The following is a 10,366-nucleotide window of genomic DNA, read 5'->3' on the forward strand; positions in this document are numbered from 1 at the left end:
TGAGACATGCATGGCTTAATCTTTGAGACAAGCATATGACTACTGGCAGGATCAACCAGGGAGCTTGGATCAACGCGTGGAAAACCACTACGTACGAAGCAAGCATCGTGAGAAAGTGTCGCAGGAAATATGGCAATTACACCTACATTCACCACGCAGACACAAAATCACGAATACCTAAAGCGAACACCGCAGTCGAGTCTTTACTTAAAAATCCCGATCTGCAGAGACACTTTCCAAATTCAATAGATAAAACCTCTAAGTCAGCTCGAAACTTCCCCCGTAAAAAGGAAGAATCGAGCAAAACTGTAAGGCTATTCCAACATTGTTACACAATCTCTTCAAACATTCTTCTGACAAAAAACAAAGTTAAAGTCAAAACTTCATGGCTGACTTTCTCTAAAGTCCTTCACAACATACGGTGAATAACATATTCTCGCTCGGAACTTTGAGTGATTTTTCAGTGAGCCAAAAAGAATACAAAACACGGATATATTCCGCTTAAAAACTTTTCGAACCAACGCTATCTAGCGCTCAGTCACATTAGGGCCATTCGGTCTAAGACACCGACCCGTGACTATGCTGTGCTAAGTTTCATACCTCGAGCAGCTAAGCTCACTCCCAACACTCTTATATGTACGAAAAGGTCCGCCGGCAGAACGGCGACGAGCCGGCTATAACATAGTCGGCCATAGGGCAAACTTCTTCGATAGGACCAAAATCAATGAGGTACTTCAAATGATGAAAAAATATTTGCATAACAAAATACTTGTAAACAAATTCCAATAGTTTTAAATAATAAAATTTTATCTAAGATAACATAGTCCAACGCGGCGCATTGCTTTCGGCCGGCGGACGCAAACGCCTCGCTCGCGAGCCGACCCCTCCAACCAGCGGCTAAGTCCAACGCGGCGCATTGCTTTCGGCCGGCGGACGCGAAAGCCTCGCTCGCGAGCCGACCCGTCCAACCAGCGGCTAAGTCCAACGCGGCGCATTGCTTTCGGCCGACGGACCCGAACGCCTCGCTCGCGAGCCGACCCCTCCAACCAGCGGCTAAGTCCAACGCGGCGCATTGCTTTCGGCCGGCGGACGCGAAAGCCTCGCTCGCGAGCCGACCCGTCCAACCAGCGGCTAAGTCCAACGCGGCGCATTGCTTTCGGCCGGCGGACGCAAACGCCTCGCTCGCGAGCCGACCCCTCCAACCAGCGGCTAAGTCCAACGCGGCGCATTGCTTTCGGCCGGCGGACGCGAAAGCCTCGCTCGCGAGCCGACCCGTCCAACCAGCGGCTAAGTCCAACGCGGCGCATTGCTTTTGGCCGGCGGACGCGAACGCCTCGCTCGCGAGCCGACCCGTCCAACCAGCGGCTAAGTCCAACGCGGTGCATTGCTTTCGGCCGGCGGACGCGAACGCCTCGCTCGCGAGCCGACCCGTCCAAACAGCGGCTAAGTCCAACGCGGCGCATTGCTTTTGGCCGGCGGACCCGAACGCCTCGCTCGCGAGCCGACCCGTCCAACCAGCGGCTAAGTCCAACGCGGCGCATTGCTTTTGGCCGGCAGACCCGAACGCCTCGCTCGCGAGCCGACCCGTCCAACCAGCGGCTAAGTCCAACGCGGCGCATTGCTTTCGGCCGTCGGACCCGAACGCCTCGCTCGCGAGCCGACTCGTCCAAACAGCGGCTAAGTCCAACGCGGCGCATTGCTTTTGGCCGGCGGACGCGAACGCCTCGCTCGCGAGCCGACCCGTCCAACCAGCGGCTAAGTCCAACGCGGCGCATTGCTTTTGGCCGGCGGACGCGAATGCCTCGCTCGCGAGCCGACCCGTCCAACCAGCGGCTAAGTCCAACGCGGCGCGTTGCTTTTGGCCGGCGGACGCGAACGCCTCGCTCGCGAGCCGACCCCTCCAACCAGCGGCTAAGTCCAACGCGGCGCATTGCTTTCGGCCGTCGGACCCGAACGCCTCGCTCGCGAGCCGACCCGTCCAACCAGCGGCTAAGTCCAACGCGGCGCATTGCTTTCGGCCGTCGGACCCGAACGCCTCGCTCGCGAGCCGACCCGTCCAACCAGCGGCTAAGTCCAACGCGGCGCATTGCTTTTGGCCGGCGGACCCGAACGCTTCGCTCGCGAGCCGACCCGTCCAACCAGCGGCTAAGTCCAACGCGGCGCATTGCTTTCGGCCGTCGGACCCGAACGCCTCGCTCGCGAGCCGACCCGTCCAACCAGCGGCTAAGTCCAACGCGGCGCATTGCTTTTGGCCGGCGGACCCGAACGCCTCGCTCGCGAGCCGACCCGTCCAACCAGCGGCTAAGTCCAACGCGGCGCATTGCTTTCGGCCGTCGGACCCGAACGCCTCGCTCGCGAGCCGACCCGTCCAACCAGCGGCTAAGTCCAACGCGGCGCATTGCTTTTGGCCGGCGGACCCGAACGCCTCGCTCGCGAGCCGACCCGTCCAACCAGCGGCTAAGTCCAACGCGGCGCATTGCTTTCGGCCGTCGGACCCGAACGCCTCGCTCGCGAGCGACCCGTCCAACCAGCGGCTAAGTCCAACGCGGCGCATTGCTTTTGGCCGGCGGACGCGAACGCCTCGCTCGCGAGCCGACCCGTCCAACCAGCGGCTAAGTCCAACGCGGTGCATTGCTTTCGGCCGGCGGACGCGAACGCCTCGCTCGCGAGCCGACCCGTCCAAACAGCGGCTAAGTCCAACGCGGCGCATTGCTTTCGGCCGTCGGACCCGAACGCCTCGCTCGCGAGCCGACCCCTCCAACCAGCGGCTAAGTCCAACGCGGCGCATTGCTTTTGGCCGGCGGACGCGAACGCCTCGCTCGCGAGCCGACCCGTCCAACCAGCGGCTAAGTCCAACGCGGTGCATTGCTTTCGGCCGGCGGACGCGAACGCCTCGCTCGCGAGCCGACCCGTCCAACCAGCGGCTAAGTCCAACGCGGCGCATTGCTTTTGGCCGGCGGACCCGAACGCCTCGCTCGCGAGCCGACCCGTCCAACCAGCGGCTAAGTCCAACGCGGCGCATTGCTTTTGGCCGGCGGACCCGAACGCTTCGCTCGCGAGCCGACCCGTCCAACCAGCGGCTAAGTCCAACGCGGCGCATTGCTTTCGGCCGTCGGACCCGAACGCCTCGCTCGCGAGCCGACCCGTCCAACCAGCGGCTAAGTCCAACGCGGCGCATTGCTTTTGGCCGGCGGACCCGAACGCCTCGCTCGCGAGCCGACCCGTCCAACCAGCGGCTAAGTCCAACGCGGCGCATTGCTTTCGGCCGTCGGACCCGAACGCCTCGCTCGCGAGCCGACCCGTCCAACCAGCGGCTAAGTCCAACGCGGCGCATTGCTTTTGGCCGGCGGACCCGAACGCCTCGCTCGCGAGCCGACCCGTCCAACCAGCGGCTAAGTCCAACGCGGCGCATTGCTTTCGGCCGTCGGACCCGAACGCCTCGCTCGCGAGCGACCCGTCCAACCAGCGGCTAAGTCCAACGCGGCGCATTGCTTTTGGCCGGCGGACGCGAACGCCTCGCTCGCGAGCCGACCCGTCCAACCAGCGGCTAAGTCCAACGCGGTGCATTGCTTTCGGCCGGCGGACGCGAACGCCTCGCTCGCGAGCCGACCCGTCCAAACAGCGGCTAAGTCCAACGCGGCGCATTGCTTTCGGCCGTCGGACCCGAACGCCTCGCTCGCGAGCCGACCCCTCCAACCAGCGGCTAAGTCCAACGCGGCGCATTGCTTTTGGCCGGCGGACGCGAACGCCTCGCTCGCGAGCCGACCCGTCCAACCAGCGGCTAAGTCCAACGCGGCGCATTGCTTTTGGCCGGCGGACGCGAATGCCTCGCTCGCGAGCCGACCCGTCCAACCAGCGGCTAAGTCCAACGCGGCGCATTGCTTTCGGCCGACGGACCCGAACGCCTCGCTCGCGAGCCGACCCCTCCAACCAGCGGCTAAGTCCAACGCGGCGCATTGCTTTCGGCCGGCGGACGCGAAAGCCTCGCTCGCGAGCCGACCCGTCCAACCAGCGGCTAAGTCCAACGCGGCGCATTGCTTTCGGCCGGCGGACGCAAACGCCTCGCTCGCGAGCCGACCCCTCCAACCAGCGGCTAAGTCCAACGCGGCGCATTGCTTTCGGCCGGCGGACGCGAAAGCCTCGCTCGCGAGCCGACCCGTCCAACCAGCGGCTAAGTCCAACGCGGCACATTGCTTTTGGCCGGCGGACGCGAACGCCTCGCTCGCGAGCCGACCCGTCCAACCAGCGGCTAAGTCCAACGCGGTGCATTGCTTTCGGCCGGCGGACGCGAACGCCTCGCTCGCGAGCCGACCCGTCCAAACAGCGGCTAAGTCCAACGCGGCGCATTGCTTTTGGCCGGCGGACCCGAACGCCTCGCTCGCGAGCCGACCCGTCCAACCAGCGGCTAAGTCCAACGCGGTGCATTGCTTTCGGCCGGCGGACGCGAACGCCTCGCTCGCGAGCCGACCCGTCCAACCAGCGGCTAAGTCCAACGCGGCGCATTGCTTTCGGCCGTCGGACCCGAACGCCTCGCTCGCGAGCCGACCCGTCCAACCAGCGGCTAAGTCCAACGCGGCGCATTGCTTTCGGCCGTCGGACCCGAACGCCTCGCTCGCGAGCCGACCCGTCCAACCAGCGGCTAAGTCCAACGCGGCGCATTGCTTTTGGCCGGCGGACCCGAACGCTTCGCTCGCGAGCCGACCCGTCCAACCAGCGGCTAAGTCCAACGCGGCGCATTGCTTTCGGCCGTCGGACCCGAACGCCTCGCTCGCGAGCCGACCCGTCCAACCAGCGGCTAAGTCCAACGCGGCGCATTGCTTTCGGCCGTCGGACCCGAACGCCTCGCTCGCGAGCCGACCCGTCCAACCAGCGGCTAAGTCCAACGCGGCGCATTGCTTTTGGCCGGCGGACCCGAACGCCTCGCTCGCGAGCCGACCCGTCCAACCAGCGGCTAAGTCCAACGCGGCGCATTGCTTTCGGCCGTCGGACCCGAACGCCTCGCTCGCGAGCGACCCGTCCAACCAGCGGCTAAGTCCAACGCGGCGCATTGCTTTTGGCCGGCGGACGCGAACGCCTCGCTCGCGAGCCGACCCGTCCAACCAGCGGCTAAGTCCAACGCGGTGCATTGCTTTCGGCCGGCGGACGCAAACGCCTCGCTCGCGAGCCGACCCCTCCAACCAGCGGCTAAGTCCAACGCGGCGCATTGCTTTCGGCCGGCGGACGCAAACGCCTCGCTCGCGAGCCGACCCCTCCAACCAGCGGCTAAGTCCAACGCGGCGCATTGCTTTCGGCCGGCGGACGCGAAAGCCTCGCTCGCGAGCCGACCCGTCCAACCAGCGGCTAAGTCCAACGCGGCGCATTGCTTTCGGCCGACGGACCCGAACGCCTCGCTCGCGAGCCGACCCCTCCAACCAGCGGCTAAGTCCAACGCGGCGCATTGCTTTCGGCCGGCGGACGCGAAAGCCTCGCTCGCGAGCCGACCCGTCCAACCAGCGGCTAAGTCCAACGCGGCGCATTGCTTTCGGCCGGCGGACGCAAACGCCTCGCTCGCGAGCCGACCCCTCCAACCAGCGGCTAAGTCCAACGCGGCGCATTGCTTTCGGCCGGCGGACGCGAAAGCCTCGCTCGCGAGCCGACCCGTCCAACCAGCGGCTAAGTCCAACGCGGCGCATTGCTTTTGGCCGGCGGACGCGAACGCCTCGCTCGCGAGCCGACCCGTCCAACCAGCGGCTAAGTCCAACGCGGTGCATTGCTTTCGGCCGGCGGACGCGAACGCCTCGCTCGCGAGCCGACCCGTCCAAACAGCGGCTAAGTCCAACGCGGCGCATTGCTTTTGGCCGGCGGACCCGAACGCCTCGCTCGCGAGCCGACCCGTCCAACCAGCGGCTAAGTCCAACGCGGCGCATTGCTTTTGGCCGGCAGACCCGAACGCCTCGCTCGCGAGCCGACCCGTCCAACCAGCGGCTAAGTCCAACGCGGCGCATTGCTTTCGGCCGTCGGACCCGAACGCCTCGCTCGCGAGCCGACTCGTCCAAACAGCGGCTAAGTCCAACGCGGCGCATTGCTTTTGGCCGGCGGACGCGAACGCCTCGCTCGCGAGCCGACCCGTCCAACCAGCGGCTAAGTCCAACGCGGCGCATTGCTTTTGGCCGGCGGACGCGAATGCCTCGCTCGCGAGCCGACCCGTCCAACCAGCGGCTAAGTCCAACGCGGCGCGTTGCTTTTGGCCGGCGGACGCGAACGCCTCGCTCGCGAGCCGACCCCTCCAACCAGCGGCTAAGTCCAACGCGGCGCATTGCTTTCGGCCGTCGGACCCGAACGCCTCGCTCGCGAGCCGACCCGTCCAACCAGCGGCTAAGTCCAACGCGGCGCATTGCTTTCGGCCGTCGGACCCGAACGCCTCGCTCGCGAGCCGACCCGTCCAACCAGCGGCTAAGTCCAACGCGGCGCATTGCTTTTGGCCGGCGGACCCGAACGCTTCGCTCGCGAGCCGACCCGTCCAACCAGCGGCTAAGTCCAACGCGGCGCATTGCTTTCGGCCGTCGGACCCGAACGCCTCGCTCGCGAGCCGACCCGTCCAACCAGCGGCTAAGTCCAACGCGGCGCATTGCTTTTGGCCGGCGGACCCGAACGCCTCGCTCGCGAGCCGACCCGTCCAACCAGCGGCTAAGTCCAACGCGGCGCATTGCTTTCGGCCGTCGGACCCGAACGCCTCGCTCGCGAGCCGACCCGTCCAACCAGCGGCTAAGTCCAACGCGGCGCATTGCTTTTGGCCGGCGGACCCGAACGCCTCGCTCGCGAGCCGACCCGTCCAACCAGCGGCTAAGTCCAACGCGGCGCATTGCTTTCGGCCGTCGGACCCGAACGCCTCGCTCGCGAGCGACCCGTCCAACCAGCGGCTAAGTCCAACGCGGCGCATTGCTTTTGGCCGGCGGACGCGAACGCCTCGCTCGCGAGCCGACCCGTCCAACCAGCGGCTAAGTCCAACGCGGTGCATTGCTTTCGGCCGGCGGACGCGAACGCCTCGCTCGCGAGCCGACCCGTCCAAACAGCGGCTAAGTCCAACGCGGCGCATTGCTTTCGGCCGTCGGACCCGAACGCCTCGCTCGCGAGCCGACCCCTCCAACCAGCGGCTAAGTCCAACGCGGCGCATTGCTTTTGGCCGGCGGACGCGAACGCCTCGCTCGCGAGCCGACCCGTCCAACCAGCGGCTAAGTCCAACGCGGTGCATTGCTTTCGGCCGGCGGACGCGAACGCCTCGCTCGCGAGCCGACCCGTCCAACCAGCGGCTAAGTCCAACGCGGCGCATTGCTTTTGGCCGGCGGACCAGAACGCCTCGCTCGCGAGCCGACCCGTCCAACCAGCGGCTAAGTCCAACGCGGCGCATTGCTTTTGGCCGGCGGACCCGAACGCTTCGCTCGCGAGCCGACCCGTCCAACCAGCGGCTAAGTCCAACGCGGCGCATTGCTTTCGGCCGTCGGACCCGAACGCCTCGCTCGCGAGCCGACCCGTCCAACCAGCGGCTAAGTCCAACGCGGCGCATTGCTTTTGGCCGGCGGACCCGAACGCCTCGCTCGCGAGCCGACCCGTCCAACCAGCGGCTAAGTCCAACGCGGCGCATTGCTTTCGGCCGTCGGACCCGAACGCCTCGCTCGCGAGCCGACCCGTCCAACCAGCGGCTAAGTCCAACGCGGCGCATTGCTTTTGGCCGGCGGACCCGAACGCCTCGCTCGCGAGCCGACCCGTCCAACCAGCGGCTAAGTCCAACGCGGCGCATTGCTTTCGGCCGTCGGACCCGAACGCCTCGCTCGCGAGCGACCCGTCCAACCAGCGGCTAAGTCCAACGCGGCGCATTGCTTTTGGCCGGCGGACGCGAACGCCTCGCTCGCGAGCCGACCCGTCCAACCAGCGGCTAAGTCCAACGCGGTGCATTGCTTTCGGCCGGCGGACGCGAACGCCTCGCTCGCGAGCCGACCCGTCCAAACAGCGGCTAAGTCCAACGCGGCGCATTGCTTTCGGCCGTCGGACCCGAACGCCTCGCTCGCGAGCCGACCCCTCCAACCAGCGGCTAAGTCCAACGCGGCGCATTGCTTTTGGCCGGCGGACGCGAACGCCTCGCTCGCGAGCCGACCCGTCCAACCAGCGGCTAAGTCCAACGCGGCGCATTGCTTTTGGCCGGCGGACGCGAATGCCTCGCTCGCGAGCCGACCCGTCCAACCAGCGGCTAAGTCCAACGCGGCGCATTGCTTTCGGCCGACGGACCCGAACGCCTCGCTCGCGAGCCGACCCCTCCAACCAGCGGCTAAGTCCAACGCGGCGCATTGCTTTCGGCCGGCGGACGCGAAAGCCTCGCTCGCGAGCCGACCCGTCCAACCAGCGGCTAAGTCCAACGCGGCGCATTGCTTTCGGCCGGCGGACGCAAACGCCTCGCTCGCGAGCCGACCCCTCCAACCAGCGGCTAAGTCCAACGCGGCGCATTGCTTTCGGCCGGCGGACGCGAAAGCCTCGCTCGCGAGCCGACCCGTCCAACCAGCGGCTAAGTCCAACGCGGCGCATTGCTTTTGGCCGGCGGACGCGAACGCCTCGCTCGCGAGCCGACCCGTCCAACCAGCGGCTAAGTCCAACGCGGTGCATTGCTTTCGGCCGGCGGACGCGAACGCCTCGCTCGCGAGCCGACCCGTCCAAACAGCGGCTAAGTCCAACGCGGCGCATTGCTTTTGGCCGGCGGACCCGAACGCCTCGCTCGCGAGCCGACCCGTCCAACCAGCGGCTAAGTCCAACGCGGCGCATTGCTTTCGGCCGTCGGACCCGAACGCCTCGCTCGCGAGCCGACCCGTCCAACCAGCGGCTAAGTCCAACGCGGCGCATTGCTTTCGGCCGGCGGACGCGAACGCCTCGCTCGCGAGCCGACCCGTCCAACCAGCGGCTAAGTCCAACGCGGCGCATTGCTTTTGGCCGGCGGACGCGAATGCCTCGCTCGCGAGCCGACCCGTCCAACCAGCGGCTAAGTCCAACGCGGCGCATTGCTTTCGGCCGACGGACCCGAACGCCTCGCTCGCGAGCCGACCCCTCCAACCAGCGGCTAAGTCCAACGCGGCGCATTGCTTTCGGCCGGCGGACGCGAAAGCCTCGCTCGCGAGCCGACCCGTCCAACCAGCGGCTAAGTCCAACGCGGCGCATTGCTTTCGGCCGGCGGACGCAAACGCCTCGCTCGCGAGCCGACCCCTCCAACCAGCGGCTAAGTCCAACGCGGCGCATTGCTTTCGGCCGGCGGACGCGAAAGCCTCGCTCGCGAGCCGACCCGTCCAACCAGCGGCTAAGTCCAACGCGGCGCATTGCTTTTGGCCGGCGGACGCGAACGCCTCGCTCGCGAGCCGACCCGTCCAACCAGCGGCTAAGTCCAACGCGGTGCATTGCTTTCGGCCGGCGGACGCGAACGCCTCGCTCGCGAGCCGACCCGTCCAAACAGCGGCTAAGTCCAACGCGGCGCATTGCTTTTGGCCGGCGGACCCGAACGCCTCGCTCGCGAGCCGACCCGTCCAACCAGCGGCTAAGTCCAACGCGGCGCATTGCTTTCGGCCGTCGGACCCGAACGCCTCGCTCGCGAGCCGACCCGTCCAACCAGCGGCTAAGTCCAACGCGGCGCATTGCTTTCGGCCGTCGGACCCGAACGCCTCGCTCGCGAGCCGACCCGTCCAACCAGCGGCTAAGTCCAACGCGGCGCATTGCTTTTGGCCGGCGGACCCGAACGCTTCGCTCGCGAGCCGACCCGTCCAACCAGCGGCTAAGTCCAACGCGGCGCATTGCTTTCGGCCGTCGGACCCGAACGCCTCGCTCGCGAGCCGACCCGTCCAACCAGCGGCTAAGTCCAACGCGGCGCATTGCTTTTGGCCGGCGGACCCGAACGCCTCGCTCGCGAGCCGACCCGTCCAACCAGCGGCTAAGTCCAACGCGGCGCATTGCTTTCGGCCGTCGGACCCGAACGCCTCGCTCGCGAGCCGACCCGTCCAACCAGCGGCTAAGTCCAACGCGGCGCATTGCTTTTGGCCGGCGGACCCGAACGCCTCGCTCGCGAGCCGACCCGTCCAACCAGCGGCTAAGTCCAACGCGGCGCATTGCTTTCGGCCGTCGGACCCGAACGCCTCGCTCGCGAGCGACCCGTCCAACCAGCGGCTAAGTCCAACGCGGCGCATTGCTTTTGGCCGGCGGACGCGAACGCCTCGCTCGCGAGCCGACCCGTCCAACCAGCGGCTAAGTCCAACGCGGTGCATTGCTTTCGGCCGGCGGACGCAAACGCCTCGCTCGCGAGCCGACCCCTCCAACCAGCGGCTAAGTCCAACGCGGCGCATTGCTTTCGGCCGGCGGA

At 66.7% G+C, this 10,366-nt stretch overlaps 1 non-coding gene across 1 annotated transcript in view; it reads right to left on the bottom strand.

Moving 5' to 3' along the window:
* The window catches only part of LOC136785183 (small subunit ribosomal RNA), a 1,917-nt gene extending 1,855 nt beyond the window's left edge, over nucleotides 1–62 (bottom strand). The window contains exon 1 of the ribosomal RNA XR_010824587.1: nucleotides 1–62. This exon is cut by the window's left edge and continues 1,855 nt beyond it. This is a non-coding gene — a ribosomal RNA (small subunit ribosomal RNA).
* Between the last annotated feature and the right edge of the window lie 10,304 nt (nucleotides 63–10,366).

Source organism: Prorops nasuta, unplaced genomic scaffold, assembly GCF_024137725.1.
Source record: "Prorops nasuta isolate Cenicafe-Biocafe unplaced genomic scaffold, Cenicafe_Pnas_1.2 PNAS00185, whole genome shotgun sequence".
NCBI classification, from domain to species: domain Eukaryota; kingdom Metazoa; phylum Arthropoda; class Insecta; order Hymenoptera; family Bethylidae; genus Prorops; species Prorops nasuta.